This window comes from Podarcis bocagei, assembly GCF_964188305.1.
Source record: "Podarcis bocagei genome assembly, chromosome: 3".
Lineage (NCBI taxonomy): Eukaryota > Metazoa > Chordata > Lepidosauria > Squamata > Lacertidae > Podarcis > Podarcis bocagei.
In genome coordinates, this window is record NC_138127.1 from 921,415 (window position 1) to 940,319 (window position 18,905).

General features: G+C 41.3%; 1 protein-coding gene and 1 long non-coding RNA gene across 6 annotated transcripts in view; both read left to right on the forward strand.

Annotated features, from left to right (window-relative positions):
- Positions 1-18,905, forward strand: part of MACROD2 (mono-ADP ribosylhydrolase 2) — a 996,145-nt gene that overhangs the window by 309,515 nt on the left and 667,725 nt on the right. The window lies entirely within an intron of this gene.
- LOC308584519 lies at positions 14,346-18,893 on the forward strand. The gene is made up of 3 exons (XR_014006879.1): positions 14,346-14,458; positions 14,980-16,403; positions 17,901-18,893. It is a non-coding gene; the product is annotated as an uncharacterized lncRNA (long non-coding RNA).

Here is an 18,905-nt window from a genome sequence, read left to right on the forward strand (position 1 = left end):
CAGTAGTGACAAAAAGATCATTATCGCTGAAATGAATTGCAGTTATTCATGGTCATTAATCCAGATCTCTGAATTTGGGTACTACATTACAACAATTTATGCAAAGCTGTAAGACGCTTAGACTTTTTAAATATGTTTAATATATGTGTGTTTGTTTATACACACACACACACACACACACATATGCATTGTAGGTTTTTAAATTACAACTGTAACCCAACCACACATTATTTTAGTAATCCTCCTTTGCCAATGTTTGTTTAGATACAACCCAGATCGATGATTTAGTGGACATTAGCAAATAGCAAAATGCTCAAAATCCAGGTATAAATATGCTACCTGCAACTTACAATTAAAAATATGTTACAAATACAATAATAGGAGAATCAGTTGGTATAGTTTCAAATAAAGAATAAGCAATGAAGGAAGCAACACCCCCCTTTAAAAAAAAGCAAAGCAAATTTTCTGGGATGGAAGTTGAAAATGTTGCTTTCAGCCATATTCTTTCCATTATAGAATTCTTTGTTTCATACACATATTCCCTAATTAGGGTAAATGCAAGAGTTCAGTAGCTCCCTCCACATGTGGCTAGAATGCTTAGGAGAAAACTTCCCATAGGTGCCAATGGGAAATGAAAGAGAATACTTTTTAATCTCCCTCTGCCGCTGCCCCCCCCCATTTCATATTTGACTGATATAGTATGGCAATAAATGAAGACATCAGGTAGAGGGGCAAAATCAAATACTACTCTTTCCCCTGTTTTCATATGGGATCCTCCCCCCATGCCCAAGTGGGAACCCTATGTTCTGTGGTCTTTCCTCAGTGATGCTTCCAGCCTTCATGGGAATTGCTGTTTTTTCTTTGATAACGTGCCATCAGATCAGGGTGGCTAACCTGTGGCCCTCCAGATCTTATTGGGCTTGACCTCCCATCACTCCAACTAGCATGGCCAATGGCCAGGGATCATGGTAGTTAGAGTGTGGCAACATCTGGAGGGACCACAAATTACCCATCCCCACAATAAACTGTAAATGCTATAACATAAAGATCAGGAATCTGAGTAGTCCTTCCACAAACTGAAGTGCTCCTTCCATTCATGGACGAGCTGGCAATCTGTCATAGGCTCACACAGACAGAAGTAAGCTCCCCTGAAGTAAATTGGATTTCCTTCTTCTGAGTAAACATAGTTTACAGTCTAAACTGTCTGGTCTCCTGCCTGCTGAGTCTGCTCCTCTGCTGAGATTTGCCATTTCACTGTTCCTCCCATTTCAGTTTGTAAGGATAATAAATCTGTTTGTTTACATGCTCCTCTTCTAAAGCTATTTGCACACAAGGAGCCTGCCAAGATCAGTGACATGAGCAATAGAGAAAGGACTGACATGCCTTCAAAATAGGAAGCAGGGGGTTAACTACCATTTTAAAGAACCACAAGTTTCAAAACTGCCCTCTATCCTGCTCCCCCAAACAAACTTTCATTAAAAACTGTACTCTACAGAGTCTCCTTTCCTTGAACTGTCTTTCTGTTATTTGCTATCTCCCTCCCTTCTTGTGTCTCTCTCTCTCTCCTTCTCTCATTTGAGAGTATGAAAAAGGAGAAAGAACTAGCTGGCCATAAAACATTTAGCATTGATGATTTGAAGAGGGATATTTAGAGCAGGAGGGGAGAAGAACACCAGCATTTAAAGTAATATGCCCCAGGTATTTCGGACTACAACTCCCATCATCCCCAGGTAACCTTAGGAGCTCAGCACAATGTGCAATGCAACACACTTCCAGCTGCTTACTACTTGAAGTCTCTCTCTCCCCCCCTACACAACAGAGCTCTGAAAGCTGTGGCTAAATCAGGATTGTGGGACAGTAAGATTCTTAAGCTGAAATAAGTATTACTGCATATATTCTAATTAATAGATGTTGTCCCCTCAGGTTTAAATATTCATGCATTTGTCTAATTTGAATGCTAACACCAGAGGATTGGGTTGAGCTCCTGTTTCTAATGTATATATAATGTATGTAAAATTTCCTGGAAGCATAACTCAGTTACCAATTGAGATTTCATACGGCAAAGTTTAGCAGTTTCACAATAGTGTGACACTTCAATAGGATGTATGGAAGCCTCTAAGTGTTAGCTGGAGCAAATTAAGGGCTCAGTCCTGCTTACTTATATACTTTAAAGAAAATTAAATAACATCAAAGTGGAGTCTTTGATAAAGTCAATTCAGCATATCTTGTGCATACCCATTAGTTAGTTTTGTTGTCTTTGGATGTGGCAGGATTTTAAAAACTATTTTTGTGCAACGCTGCATCTTGATTTTTGTGTCCTTTAATACTGGAAATAAAGAAGGGGGTCATACTGTATGGCGCTTTTTGCCCTTGCAGTTATTAGCCACACATTGGCAGCCATGTGAACATATGGGCATAAAGCATAAAGCTGCTTCATGCAGTGGGATCCTGGGCCAGACAGGATTCCCCTGTCCCACAGAGATGCTTTACATGCACATGTGCACAGGGCTAATCAATACCGCTGCTAAGCATGCAGGAGGAGTGTTGCAGCAGGGTTACAGGGTGACCCCCTTCACTCGTTCAAACTCCCTTACTGTGTTATGAAACTTCAGAAAGACAGCACCCATTCCAATGTAAAATGGTTTCAGTTTTGCCATTAGTTGTAATGAGATGAGGCTGCAGCCCACGTCCTCCGCATCTTAGATATCTCACACTTCAAAACAGAGGTGCCAACTTGCACTGGTGATTGTGCATGTGGTGTTATGATGTTGGGATGAGCCGGGACGGAGCTGAATGTGCAGCCATGCAACCAGCTGGCTCCACTTCGTCCACCTCCTCCTGGCAGTCACCAGCGGGAGGCTACTTTAACCCTCCTTCCCCACTGTGGGAGGAGGAGGAGAAAGAGTCAGGCATTGGAGCTATGCTGGGCTCGGTTCCATGCTTTGCTTCCGAACTTCACCTCTGCACTTTTTGGACTTGGGGGTGCCCCACCCCAAAAATATTTGGGGGGCCCAAAGACCCCCAGGGGCTAGCACCCCTGCTGCAATGAAATAATTCAGGCAAGATCATTGGGATGAAGATGAGCTGTTTTGCACATTAAATGTATTTTTATTCCTTTGCAACTTAAAGAAACAACTCAATGTGGCTTACAACACACAGTGGTACCTTGGGTTACATACACTTCAGGTAACATACGCTTCAGGTTACAGACTCCGCTAACCCAGAAATATTACCTCAGGTTAAGAACTTTGCTTCAGGATGAGAACAGAAATCGTGCTCTGGCGGTGCGGCGACAGCAGGAGGCCCCATTAGCTAAAGTGGTGCTTCAGGTTAAGTACAGTTTCAGGTTAAGAATGGACCTCCGGAACGAATTAAGTACTTAACCCGAGGTACCACTGTATTTAGAAAAATCCTCTGAGTTGGAACCCTAGGCTCAGCCCTTTTAGGTTTCTTTGGTGATTAACTTGCAATGCTGCCCCTGAATCCTCTGGCCTTTGTTCTCACATCATAGTAAGCCAAACTGTGGTTTATTGGGACCATGTGAATGTTGATGAGAGGAGTTCACGGCCACTGTGCTGCTCCACAGTCTCTCTTGCTCCCATACCACATTAGCCTAGGCTAAAGTTTGGCTTAACATGCCGTGTGAACCCAGGCTTGCGGTTAAGCTCTCTTCTCTCTTAACAGCAAGCTGTCAACAAGGTTCGTTCTTGGCTAAAACTTGTAGAGGAAAAGCTCTGGAATGTACTTTTAAGAGAAGATGGAATAATTTATGGTTCAGAGAAACGGTTCCCAGTTCTCCAGACTCTCTACTTCACAATTTGATAAAATGAATACTTCCCTTATTTGTTCACAATATGCAATTTGCTCCTATAGAACCTTTCTAAAATATATTAATAGAAAGGTAAAATAATCTCCTAGGATTCAGGGAGTAGGGAGCCACTAATTTGTTGGATATTAGGAGGTTTTGAAGTTACAACCAGTCATATCACTGGTAAGCATTTTGGAAAGCCATCTGTTTCACTGAATAACTATTGCAGTTTTAGAAGAAAAGTGTCTTAAGAGTTGCTGTCACAGACTACCTTTTGAAGGGCTACTGCATACCTGTCTGCGACAATATCTTGTGAGATATGACAGTCCTTGTCTGCCCATGCTGATAGCCCTTAACACCATGGTTTTTAACACTCTTATGCCAGGTCATACCGACCCTGCTGTATGTTTCTGTGCTTGTAAAGTATACTTATGTATCAATTTTACTTTTCAAGTATGTTTTATCTTTTTGGTACAATCAAAACATATTACACTTGGATTGCCTTTCAGAGCTGCTAAATTACCAGACTTGCTTTTCAAATCTCTCTGTCTCAAAATGTACAGCGTATATAATAGCTAAATAACTCTCACTTTAAAGTTTATGTGGCGGGGAGGGGGACACGGAGAAATTAGGAAGTTGTGTGGATATTCTGGATTCTTCTGTGCCCATTAGGTTGTGAAGCCCTTTGAGATGGCAATCAAGGGAAGTTTTTATCACTTAAGGCTCTCTCTCTGTCCAATTGCCAAACCAATTTCACAGTCCTCTGGTGTTGCCAACCGGGTTTATACACACCTGCCTGAATAGCCAGTGTTATAACAGCAATTCACAGCCTGTGTCAGAGCCAAAATAAAGGGCCCAAAAAGAAACGTTCAATATCTTAATGTCAATCCCTTAAGCTACCTGAGCCATACAAAACTAGCCAGATAAATCATAAGTATTATCATTTCAAAGACTGGGTTTTCTCTAAAGAAAAATGAATCAGGCTGATATTTGAACTACAAAAAGGGATATCAACAAAGCTTGACTTATGAAGGACACGCCTATGCAATTTTTCTCCTAAAACTGAAATAAGTTTCCTTTTTAAAAAAATAAATAAAAATTAAGCAGTTCTGAAGAACGGGTGTTAGAATCTAAGCATTAGAAAGGATAAAATACTTATTTGTGTGCTTTTTGTCTTTCAAAGTACATCGGTCTGATTAATTTGGGGGATCATTCTGACTTTTCATCATTTTGAAAAATGTTTGAAAGGTAGCTCAGTTGTCTTAAGGACATATTTTATGTGATCTTTCTTTGTTACTAAGGCATAGAACTGCAATAAAGCCTATACTTTGACTTTGACGTATTATGTGGCCTTTGAAGAGATTGACTCGGGGCTCATCCAGACTTCCTTTTGTGCTGCCTTTCTAGGCACAAGTCCATGCTTTAAAGCGCCATGTCTGAGTACTTTTTATTTGCCTCATGAAAACTCGCTCTTTAACACCGAATCAAATTGCTGTTGGTTTTGATTCAGTGGTAAGGAGCAGGAGAACCCACCCCCCAAACACACACACACACACACACACACACACACACACACACACACACACACAGCTTTAAAGGACACAGACCTGTGCCTAGAAGGTGCAGAGCAAAAGGCAAGTGTGGATGAGCACATAGTTGCACATGTTTGTATGATCCGACTGGAAACCGGCAACATATTCCGAAAGGAGACAGAAGGCCTTCTCCAATCTTTCATTAGCAAATAATGACTGACCATAATGTTTGTGTTTTGGTATTCTTACAGGGATACAAGAGTAGTTCCTTTCTCAGGCATCAGTTATCATTTCTCCTAATTTTCTCCAGCTGTAGCTGTGAGTGACAATTTATAAAATAAAATAAAAGTTCTGTCCTTAGTACCTTTAAAGGATCAGATTACTATCCCAGAGGGCCTCTTTTGACTTCTTCACAGTGGGATCTCTTCCCTTAACAAGGTGTTTTCTAAAAGCTGTCAAACTATCGAAGCCCCAATTCCACATAATTGCTCTGGCTTAGAAATTCGATAGGGAGCTCAAACAATTGACACACTCCTCATGAATAACAGGTCATTGTTCTGTTAGGGTAGTTTGTTGGATTGCAGGTACCTAGACCAGGAGAAAACAAGTGGCTGCTTTTTTTTAATGCCTTGTCATACTGGCCCTGGCAACTCTGTATTCCAAAGGCAAATTGCAGCTTTAGGAACAAATGAGGAAATATCCCTGCTTTCTTCTTTCTCAGCTTGAAAATGTGACAAGGAAATGAACCTGCACTAACGAGCTATTGCTCAAGATCTTCCATCTAATTATTCTTGCTTCTGAACTCTTTTTTACTAAGTGGAGTCAGTCTGTGATCTCTTACATAGTTTTATAGGTATTACAAAAAGAAACTCTGATTTATTGTCAGGACTGGATGGTGAATGTGGGAGTTTTAAGCAAGGCTTTGGGGAGATATAGACCTTTCTACAGTAAATCTGCATGGTATTAAGAGTCCTGCAATTTTTGTGTGCATTTCTAAGTATATTCTGCGGCTTCACTAATAAACAGAGCCTGAATCTGGATATAGTTTACTTTTTTCTCTTTCCTTTGACATGCTGTTTAGAACATCCTTAGAATGATATGACTGAGAACAGTTGCTTGAATTTGCATTTAATGCTGTAAAAATTGTTTACTATGCCTCTTTTATCTCCATTAGCCTTTCCTTTGCCAGTTGACTGTTTTTCTTTAGTATTCTCTTTCCTGGTCTTTACCAGTCAGTATGTTTGAAACCTTTCTTCTGATATGTATTTATTAGTATCTGTTTTGTGAGTTGTTTTTGTAGAAAATATACCATTTTGCACAATCTCTAACAGAATTTAATGTGTTTAAACAAGTTATTATTTAATTTATTACTTGTTTCATACATTTTCATCAACCTCCAAGCAGTTCCCAGAATGGGTCACAAATAAAAAAAGTTAAATCAGCAAGCAGACTTTACATCTACAACAACACTGGAATTTATATAGTATGTCACAGCTGGTCCCAGTTAAACAGCCATGGTTTGGCTTGGTGACCCCCTCCTGACTCACTATAGAGATTATAAAATCATATTGGGAGTGAGTGGTGCTGTGGTCTAAACCACTGAGCCTCTTGGACTTGCCGATCGGAAGGTCGGTGGCTCAAATCTGCACGATGGGGTGAGCTCCCGTTGCTCTGTCCCAGCTTCTACCAACCTAGCAGTTTGAAAGCACACCAGTGCAAGTAGATAAATAGGTCCCACTGCAGCAGGAAGGTAAACAGCATTTCCATGCGCTCTGGTTTCTGTCACGGTGTTCTGTTGCTCCAGAAGTTGTTTAGTCTTGCTGGCCACATGGTGTGGAAAACTGTCTGTGGACATCTCAAATTTGTCTCTTTCCACTCAATAAGCCCAAAAGTAGCTCTTCAACTATTATTATTAAGTGTCCAAAATAGTCTTTCTCCAGTCCAATATGATGATTTTCTCCCCAAGGGTCCCAACAAATCTTAATAGTGTAATAGTCCATACTTATTTGCTTGTTGTGTCCTCGATAAATCATACTCAGTTCCATAGGTTCCAGTCAAATTTCTTGTGAGCAGTTTTTCACCCTGGTTTACAGAAAAAGGGGGAAATCCTTCTTCCATGTTTTCCATTCTTTTTCCAAACCATTCGCTAAGAGCTTAGGGACTTTTTCTTCTGTGTTCACTTCAGTTTGTGCACCATTCCCTTTCTCTCTCATCTTCATCTCTGCCTTCTCCGATTGTCTCTTAAATCCATTTATTTCTTCTGGCCTCACAACAGCATCCTTTGTCTGTGTCAGTCCTCCAGACAGTGTACTCCCAACTCATCACCTGCTGCTGTCCCATGTTCAGGCAGAGGTAAATCCACATCTTTTCCCACAGGTCCTGTGGATTCTTTAGTCTGAAGTATCTCTGATCCAATCTCTCTCGAAGTTCTATGCATCTCAGCTCATCCAGGAGTCTTCACATTATATCAATAATCGGTGAAGCATTCAGCATTGTCATACTGAGTTTTATTAATCTCCCCCTTGGCAATCTTCACTTCCAGGAACTTGCGTCTTCTTGCACATTCTTTTTTCACACAGATAAAATTCAGTTCCATTTTTGCAGCAAACACATCACATACAAGACAGAGATTTACAGGCAGTATAAGTGGAAGCTTTAAAGCAGTTTCAGAGCTTTTATCAGTTGTGTCTGAAGTCAAGTAATTAGTTTAAGTTTTGTGATTTATTTTCTAGTTTGTTAACCAGTTGGTTATTTAACATGGTAAATAAAATCTGTTTCGTACACAGTTTCCTCCATGGTTTAGTCTTGAAAAGTTTTCAGCTTGATTAGTTAGGATTCAGTGAAACTTCTCATTAGGACACTATGGCTCATTACAACTTTAAGAGACATCCTTAAAATTTGATTTGACCCTGCTGAGCATCACTAGCTGACTTGTAATCATCTTGCATTATTCATTATGTTTTACTATTGCAAGTTACCCCTTCCTCCATACTTGATTGGGTAAGCAATTCATTTAATTAATTGTCAAGTTTCAAATGGTATAATCCTTGGACTAAAAATACAAATTCCATGTGCTCAAATCTCCAAGGCTTCACAGAAAAGCACATTCCAACGAAAGTTTTAAATACTTAAATTACTCCTTGCCTACTTTATGAATTACAATGTTCTCCTGAAAGCAGAGGATTTGCCATTTTACTTCCAATGAATCACTTATGCAGAACCACATCAAAAGCATGGCAAAAGGGACTTGAATTTTGATTAAAAAGGGAAGATAAAGGAATTGATTTCTGTCATCCCATTACTCTGTAAGAAAGGGTCTAAAAACATTCTGGATTCTAATTAAAACTGTTTCTACTCTGCTGGTGGTGGTGATAGGAGGGGAGTTATATAATTTCCTTTGGAAAGGTGGTGCCAGAGCGGAGCATTTATCAAGTTCTCAGCTTTTTACATACCTGAAAGTGCTACTTTGGCACATGAATTTCAGAAATTATTTTTCATAACATTTTTTTTTGGAAATGCTTCACTATAGTTTCCTGATTGAGGGCATTCAAATTACCAGTTGCTTACAGTTGTGATGGTACAAACTAGTTTCTCTTTGGCAGACCTTGTGCATTTATAATGCAAACTGAGCTTGTAAAGCAGAAAGAACCATAAGGATTTTCTGCCTTTATTTAGGAAATTGTGGCTGTGGGTTTGTAGCACAGGTCTTTTCCGTGCAAGAGAAACAGACTCCTTGCAGACATTCCTAGCATATAAAAACCAGGTGCAATGGCTGTAAAATGTTTATAGGATGCAATGCTGAATTTAACATTGAGTAAAAACTTGGCAGGCGACAAGCATTTAGGGAAAATGAAAGATTGTGCTTTAAAATGAACAGTCTTTATAAATGAAAGGGTTTCCAGGTTATGTCTTCTTTGTTGTTTCTAAATACTGGCACTTTTTCAACTTTGTAGTATGCTGCCTGAAATTAAATGTATACTGATCATAAAACTGCCATACACAGACAATGCCCTTGTTAATAATAATAATAAGGTGGGACGTGGGTGGCGCTGTGGTCTAAACCACTGAGCTTCTTGGGCTTGCTGATCAGGAGGTTGGTGGTTCAAATCCGTGCAATGGGGTGAGCTCCCGTTGCTCTGTCCCAGCTCCTGCCAACCTAGCAGTTTGAAAGCATACCAGTGTGAGTAGATAAATAGGTGGGAAGGTAAAATGGCGTTTCCGTGCGCTCTGGTTTCCATCATTCCGTTGTGCCAGAAGCGGTTTAGTCATGCTGGTCACATAACCCAGAAAGCTGTCTGTGGACAAACGCCAGCTCCCTCAGCCTGAAAAGCGAGATGAACACCGCACCCTGTAGTCGCTTTTGACTGGACTTAACTGTACAGTACAGGGGTCCTTTACCTTAATAATAATAGAATAATCATCCTTTTAGTTTTGTTATTTTGCTGTGTGATGGAGACGAGGATTCTGACACAGTCAGAATATGGAAAGTATTTAGGATTGTTGTCAGAATCTAATTGTTTGATATTACATGTAACTTTATTAAAATCTTGATCCCTTTCTCTGTAACAAACAAGATTAAGAGTACAATCCTAAACACACTTATAAGAGAGTAAGCCCGATTGGAAACATTTGTGGAAGTAAAGAAACAGAGAATTACACTTTAATGTATGAGAAGGGAACAGAATACACATTTGTTGGAGGTCCATGATACAGATTCCTGATGTTTTTTTTTGGGGGGGGGGGAAATGGCCTATATAAAAAGAGAGAATATGGATAGGTTTGAAGGTATCTGGTAGTGTTTTTCAACCACTTTGTAGAATTAAGGGTGGGGCAGCTGAGGAAGCATCTCAGAAAATCTATCCCCTTCATTTTCTTTCTCTCTCCTTTTCCTTTCTTCTTCCATAGCACATTTATCAGTTTAGTTAATTGTATCTCATGTGAGGTTGGGGCTCTGGAGTGGGGTGGGGTTGTTGTTGTTTAGTCGTATCCGACTCTTCGTGACCCCATGGACCAGAGCACGCCAGGCACTCCTGTCTTCCACTGCCAGTTTGGTCAAACTCATGCTGGTAGCTTCGAGAACTCTGTCCAACCATCTCGTCCTCTGTCGTCCCCTTCTCCTTGTGCCCTCCATCTTTCCCAACATCAGGGTCTTTTCCAGGAAGTCTTCTCTTCTCGTGAGGTCTTCCAAAGTCTTGGAGCCTCAGCTTCAGGATCTGTCCTTCCAGTGAGCACTCAGGACTGATTTCCTTCAGAATGGATAGGTTTTCTCTTCTTGCAGTCCATGGGACTCTCAAGAGTCTCCTCCAGCACCATAATTCAAAAGCATCAATTCTTCGGCGATCAGCCTTCTTTATGGTCCAGCTCTCATTTCCATACATCACTACTGGGAAAATCATAGCTTTAACTATACGGACCTTTGTTGGCAAGGTGATGTCTCTGCGTTCTCTAGGTTTGCCATTGCTTTTCTCCCAAGAAGCAGGCGTCTTTTAATTTCGTGACTGCTGTCACCATGTGCAGTGATCTTGGTGCTCAAGAAAGTAAAATCTCTCACTGCCTCCATTTCTTCCCCTTCTAGTTGCTGGGAGGTGATGGGACCAGTGTAGAAATGCATTAAAAGGGGACCTGCAGTTTTATGAGAAATAACTGGGTTGTGGAAGAGAGTTTATAATAGACTCTTGGTTGTGTGCTCCCCAGGGAGGTCACTTCAGTGCTGCTAACACAGCGGTTTGACTTCATCCCAGGAGGTGCACCCCACTGTCTTTCAAGGCAGATGGATGCCAACAACAACAATGGCTTGTAGAAGAGTTTGGATTTGATATCCCACTTTATCGCTACCCGAAGGAGTCTCACAGCGACTAACATTCTCCTTTCCCTTCCTCCTCCACAACAAACACCCTGTGAAGTGAGTGGGGCTAAGAGACTTCAGAGAAGTGTGACTGGCCCAAGGTCACCCAGCAGCTGCATGTGGAGGAGAGGGGAATCGAACCTGGTTCACCAGATTATGATTCTACCGCTCTTAACCACTACACCACACTGGCACTGCAATTCTGCTCTTGCAACAGACTTCCTCTCCTCTCTGATGCAGCTTCCCCTCAAAATATGCTAGAGAGGGTGGGGTGAAATATTTGGGGTGTATGGGGAGAGGAGAGGATGGAGAACTGTCACAGAGTGGAACTGTGTTCCTGCAGCATAAGATGCAAGTCTATGTATTTTGGAACGCAAGGGTGTTTTTCTCTCCCTATGCTGGTTTATTTCAAATAAAAAAGTTAACGTTTTTAAAAGTGTGGCGCGAACCCCTCTCATTTGATCAGAGTGACAGCACCGACACAGCAGTGTTTAATCATTGCTACCCATACATTGTATTCATTTAAATTCCCTTGCCCTATTGGAAGCCACTGTTAGCCCTGCTGGTTGTGTGAGCATGTGTCAGACAGCTGACAGCAGCTTCTGAATTTTGCGAATTTAGATTGTTTATATTGTATGCAGGGAAGGGATTAGACCCTCACCCCATGGCTATTTTTCAGATCAAATTTAGAACACCGCCCAGCCATTCTTAAAAGGAAAAGTGCTGGGAAATCCAGTCACATCTCCCATGCAACAAGAATCATTGTCCTATATATACACTTTTTTGATCGTTCAAAGTGCTTGACATGCAGTATTTCCATTTTACTTAAAACAGCCGTGTAAGTTTTGCCACTTAATGTTAAACTTACACAATGAATAGCAATCTAAGAAAAATTGTGTCAGTCACTTTATTATTATACCTACATTAAGCGCATAAAACAGAGTTAAAATAAATTACTGCTATACTGCCCAAGCCCTGTCTGCAAAAATACTGTATAGTCCTACGATGTCATAAGAATTTAAAATGAGATGGTGTTACAAAAGTGAGGTCAAATGACAAGAGACCGACCTCATAGATAGCCACACACCAAATTTACTCATGCAACTGCTTTTCTATGAAATGATTGTTTAAAGGTTGAAAAGAAAGGCCAGCATTTGCATTTAAATGGAGGTAACTTGGTGTAGAAATGGTGATTGATGACCTCTGCCCTTGCCTCAAGTATATAGTTGTGGTGTTTTTCCTTGTTGTTGTTGGAAGTTTGCAGGAGTCAAACATCAAAGTAAACAGATGAAAATAATATGAAATGAAAGAAATTGGCTAAATGCTATCAGTGGCTCCCAGATGACACTTGATTAATATCTCTTTACGCTCACTGGGCTTCATTAACCATTTTGCAATCATTTAATCAGCTATATTTTTAACAGTTTTCCCCTAGTATCTGGCCTTTACCATAAAAGATTTGAGGGTCACGATAGCCCCGGAATCAATTGACAGTGAATGTTAATGAAATCTCTATGAATTTGTTAAAGAAAATATTAGGGATAATTGGCAATTTGCAAGTATAAGCTTTTCATTATACAGGTCAGAGCACATTCAGGTTTTTTAATTTTCTGTGAGAATCCCTAAGGGTTTAAAGTCACATTAAGTCAATGGGAAAACTCCCTTTTCAATGCTTGTGGACTGCATATCAAATACGGCAATTTTCAGGTGAAGACAGAGGCCCTTTTCAGAGGACAATTCACAAGTGCCAGAATGTGCCTAGGCCTGGGGGTGGTATAACAGCAGTTGGTCCCACCCTGACCTACAAATGTTCACTGGACTTTAGGCCGAACCTATCCATGTAAAGCTGTCCGTGTGATCAGGAATTTGCAAATACCAAGGTTCCTGATTGTGAAGACAAGTCTGTGCATGCACACTTTGTACACTTGGGGTTTACAGAATCCAGTGAAGATGTAAGACATGTTGCTGCAACCTCCCTCCCCCCCCACATTCAGCCCCCCCCCACCCAACTGTTGTTTGGAAAGGGCTTCACGAACTCTCAAAGGAGTGATGGTTTGAACACAGATACTGCATTCCAAAGCATTTCCCCCCCAGATACAAAATGCCAATTCGAACCACATTTATCACGCTTTGAAAGTCTTTCTGTGTTTTTTTCCTTTAGGAAGCAATTAACTTCATCAGGTTTATTTACGCTTCACTCAGACTTTTAGGAGGTGTGAGAAAGGAGTGGCTCCTTTTCGCCTTTCTGTGGATTTGTACGGCATGGGCAGAATGGACAACTGCAAGAACCAAATTTTGACCATTCATTTAATGCTTTAGATGTTGGATTCTAAAAAAATGATTGTCACTTTCACTTGAGTATTGTTATCGATTAGTGATGGTTGTTCACAATTTTAGAGGGGGTAAAGCAGGTTATTAAGTTTTAAATAAGCTGAGTTTGTTAAAGATTATTTTACGAATCTGGCAGCAACCCTTCTTCAATCATTGACTGTTTCTCCTGAGAGATTGTGAATTTTAATTCCATGAAGAATTAAACAAGGACGGATCAGTTGGGCTGGCAGAAAGCTGTTTAGTAGCTCCAGTTCCTTTGGTAGTTTCTTTTTCTTTGTGCCTCTGTGAGGGATGCTCATTTATTGCTGGGGAGAGAGGTGGGGAAAGGGGGTGAAATAGATGGATGTGGATAGATAGATAGTCTCTCTCTCTCTCTCTCTCTCTCTCTCTCTCTCTCTCTCTCTCTGTGTGTGTGTGTGTGTGTGAATCTATGGTGTGGTTAGCCTCACTCACTTTTGGCTCTTACCTCGCCCATTGCTGGCATTTGGCCCTGGAAGAGAATGTGGCCCCATGTGTGTACAAACACACACATATGGTGGGGCTGTTTTTGTACTCTCCTTCCATCATAGCAATATGTTTTACAAAAAACTCCCAGCCCTTCTTGTTCAAACATGTAGTAGTGGTTGATGTACCATTTTGCCAGTAGGAATCACTGGTTGCCCCAGTGGGTGACCAATGGAAGAGAGAATTCTCATTGTTACTGGTGACAATTGGAAGGTGACAATGGAGGCGGTGGGTGTGTGCCTCTGAGCACCAAGCAAGCGAATGGTTGCTAACTGCTGCAGCATATTGATATGGGAGAGGGCAGCCAGCCAGCCAGGAGCAGAATCAGGATGCTAAATTAACAGGCAACTGAGTATCTTGCCATTTCCCAGAAAGATGAAAGTTCTGTGTATAAATCTGTGGTATAATCTCAGCATTCTTGGTCTAGCCAAAAGTAAGGTAAAGGCAAAGGTACCCCTGCCCGTACGGGCCAGTCATGTCCGACTCTAGGGTTGTGTGCCCATCTCACTTAAGAGGCCGGGGGCCAGCGCTGTCTGGAGACACTTCCGGGTCACGTGGCCAGCGGGACGAAGCTGCTCTGGCGAGCCAGCACCAGCGCAGCACACGGAAACGCCGTTTACCTTCCTGCTATAAAGCGGTACCTATTTATCTACTTGCACTTAGGGGTGCTTTCGAACTGCTAGGTGGGCAGGAGCTGGGACCGAATGATGGGAGCTCACCCCGCCGCGGGGATTCGAACCGCCGACCATGCGATTGGCAAGCCCTAGGCACTGAGGTTTTACCCACAGCTCCACCCGCGTCCCTAGCCAAAAGTAATTGCTGCTTATACTGTTGCAACTGAACAGCAACCTGAATTGACAGCTGTGTAAGCTAAGCCGTATGGGGTTTATTGAAAAATCTAGAGGTTTTAGTATAAACACTTACAAAGTCAGGGCTCGTTAATCAATTTTCTAATCAAGGAAGCAGAGATAACAAGTGATCATCTGGAGCAGCAAGTATTTTCATAAACTGCAGCAATTAGCAATGTGGCTCTCACAGACAAACGGGGCGCAGAATCTCCCACTCAGGTGAGCTCTGAGCATATCCCACATGACATTCAATCACATGTGAAATGTTTCACTGCTAATGTACAAAATTTGAGTTTGTAGTTGTCTGTGCTCTTGAGAATTTGCAGAGATCAAGCTCTAGTTGCACTTTTAGACTTTCGTAGCAGCAAAATTTTCTGGGAGGGTAGCTGTCCCTCTGCTCCCACCAAGGTCCTGTGCAGGTAATGATATATGCAGCTACACATGGTTGCTGAGGGGAAACTGCTGGACAGCAGAGGCATTGTCTGAGAAGTATGTGGCATGTGATGCTAACTTTCTGTGGGAAAGGGTTCTAGCTGCAGCGTCAGAAGCCCATGAGTGTCAGGGGTGAGAAGCTGCCTGTTCTTAATGCAGACAAATTAGAGCTTTAAGCGACAAAACTGATATTTCTTTGGGGATGTCTTACCAAACAAATAAGCCTTGGAGTGGGGTAGGGGACTTGTGTGCTTCCCAGCTGCCGTCAACATACAGAAACTATGGAAAGCCTGATTCACACAGGGCAAGGGTTGTTCTCTAGAAGACTATTGCCCTACTTCAGGCATTACCTAGTCTTGCAAAGTAAACACCACAGGGAAAAGAGTGTAATAGTTTCACCTACCCCCATCATTGTTCCAGCTTCCCTCCATAAGCTGAAAGGCAGTCTTCTGAACTGGGGAGCCTCCACAAGGAAACCATGTTCTTTGCTTCCCTCCAACTTAGGGTGCTCTCCAAATTAGGGTAAGTGATCAAAATGGTGACCTGGGGAGGCAGAGCTAGCATACTCTTCCTCTTGACTAAAGCATGCCTGAAGTGGGGAACCCACCTTGCTACTCCAGTGGCCGGGTGGGCGAGGTGATCAGTCTGCAGTGCAGCTTTGCAATGCCTGCCCCTTACAAGCTTTCTTAGATTTGCCACTTGGCCATGACAACAAGGAGGTACACGGATTCTTCTTGGCTGCTGCTTAACAATGAGGGAGGGGAAGTGGAAAGTGGAAACAAGCGAGGATTGCTTTTAAGCAGAATTTGTTTCCTAACCTGGCAAAAATATATATGTGGAAATGGGAAAGGCTGAATATACAAAAAATGTGAGGGCAATATATCAACATAAATGGTTATATATGAGGAAATGGTTTATTGAAATGATGATATATGTGTAAATTGTAGAGAGAGAACCTCTAGAACAATATAATAAATGAATGAAAAAAGATCAATGTTTTAATCACTATTTATTTCTTACACTTATATTCCATCTGTAAGGGCTTCAAGATGAGATATATGGTTCTGTCCCTCCCATTTTTGTCATCACAACAACCTTGTGAGGTATGTTAGACTGAGAAATGGTGGCTGGTCCAAGCTTATCCAATGAGCTTCATGTTTGATCCCTGGTCTCCCAAACCCTAGTCAAACAATGAAAGTGAAATAAAAGATTAGGGTGTGATAAATCTTAAGTGTTTGTAAACTGAGTCTACATTACATTCAGGCCATTATGGTTTTAGGGTGTTGGTTATTTTAAGTGCCAAATCGAAACATTTCAGCCTCAGTTATGTTAATTTGTATGTTTCACTGTTTAATGTTAGGGCAATGTAATGTTAATGTTTTAAACTGAAGTGAAATTGCATCTAATTTATTTCTAACAAAACTGGCATTTAAATGGGATTAATTGCTGCAATAAGGAAGAAAACTTTATATATTAACTACATGTGGATCATAACCACTGTGTATTGTATTGCTTGTTGTAATAGTTCCCATGTAATGGAAGTGAATATTGCAAAAAAATAAAATTATTGCTGCTTGAAAAGAAGAAAAAAATACCATAGAATCTAAAATTCTCCCGCATTTTAGAATGATTGACAGACTACTGAGAAGTTAAATGTTACACAATGAAATGTATTCACCTCTCCTTTTGACCATTAAGGGGAATGATAAGATGAAAGGGAGAAAACATCAACGGTGGTGTGTGTTACAAACCCCATCATATCCCATCAGCACAGTGGTATGCACAGAGTTCTCTGTGCACCTCAGATCTCTACACGGAAGGGAGTAATGTTGGCAGTGAAGCAGAGGACACAGTATCACATTCATCTAGGCACTTTTATTAGGGCCATGGTCTCCTAGTAACAAAAGCCATACGATGTGGGTCAAAAAATAAACCCTCCTGAAATGAAAGAATTACTCAGTCTGCCCTGTGACCTGATGAAACTTTTGCAGTATCTTTCACCTCTCTCTTGGAGTGTTCAGGCAGATAACTTTTTTAAAATGTCATTTAAAACAATGTGACAAAAGCCAATAGGCTTTGTCAAAATGCAAAGGATTACAGTTATAAATTACCATCCACTCACATCTGTAATATGTCACAAATTGCAAAATGGTGCGTGTTTGTCTATTATTGTGGGATATTTGCCCCCCTCTGTTGGATATGTAATGCAATAACTAGCATGCTTATTCAGAAGTAAGTCCCACAGAATCCAGTGGTTCTTATTCCTTAGTAAATAGGAGTAATTTAGGATTGTCGCCTTAATGCCTTCCTCCCTCCCCCCCTTTGCCTTGTTTTTAACGTTTCTCTTGAAAAATCTAGTAATAATGTGTTCATTCCAACTCTCTGTTGTTATGGGGATGATATTGGTTGCTAGTTGGGTACTTGTAACATGGACTGTAAGCTTTAGTTTCATGATACCTTCATTTGCATAGACTCCCTGTGTCTATTCCAAGGAACAGACAAACCAAGGCATTCATCCAGATGAAGGATAATTGTACATTTTCTGTATAAAGTGATTTGTCATTTTAGAATCTTACCAATTTACTCTTACTCTTAAAAAGGACTGAAATTGCAAGTTAAGGTTCATGCCTAAACTTCAACAGCATGCAGGCAGTATAGATGTTGTACAATCTCACATTTTGTGATGGCTACATTTTGCAGGTGAAAAATGTACTCATAATACCATATTCTCACTGCCAAGAGTTCTCCCACACGCCACCCCCATTGTACATCACTTGAACGCTCAAGTTAACCCACTCTGTATTATATTGATTTACCTTGCAATAGCTGGCCCTTCACAGATGTAAAAGCAAAATTCTTCTCATTAAGAATGAAATGCCCAATTGTAATATGATTTATCACCAGCACTTCAAAATAAGCCTTATCAGCAACAGTGTACAAAATGGTACGTGGCACTACATGTTACATTTTGTGTTTATGGGCATGCATCTGCATGCATGTGCATTAAAGATGAGATATATTAGCCCTATGCTATTTAACTTGTAGATACCTGAGGAAGAGGCTAAAACCAGAAGCAACATAATTCTAGCACTACACATTAACAATTTTAACAAGGCACTCCCTAGAATGCACCTACAGCAAAATAGGAGAAAAACTGTGCTATACCACAGACAAGTACCAGAGAACTGGGACTGTCAAGGACAATTGGATCGTATACAAATGGCTAGCCTCTGTTGCATTCATCCTTGCTGTTTACTTACTTATTTATTGCAGGGTAAGCCCGTGTGGGATGCGGGTGGCGCTGTGGGTTAAACAACAGAGCCTAGGACTTGCCGATCAGAAGGTCAGCGGTTCGAATCCCTGCAATGGGGTGAGCTCCTGTTGCTCGGTCCCTGCTCCTGCCAACCTAGCAGTTCGAAAGCACCTCAAAGTGCAAGTAGATAAATAGTTACCGCTCTGGCGGGAAGGTAAACGGTGTTTCCGTGCGCTGCTCTGGTTCGCCAGAAGTGACTTAGTCATGCTGGCCACATGACCCGGAAGCTGTACGCAGGCTCCCTCGGCCAATAAAGTGAGATGAGCGCCGCAACCCCAGAGTCGGTCACGAC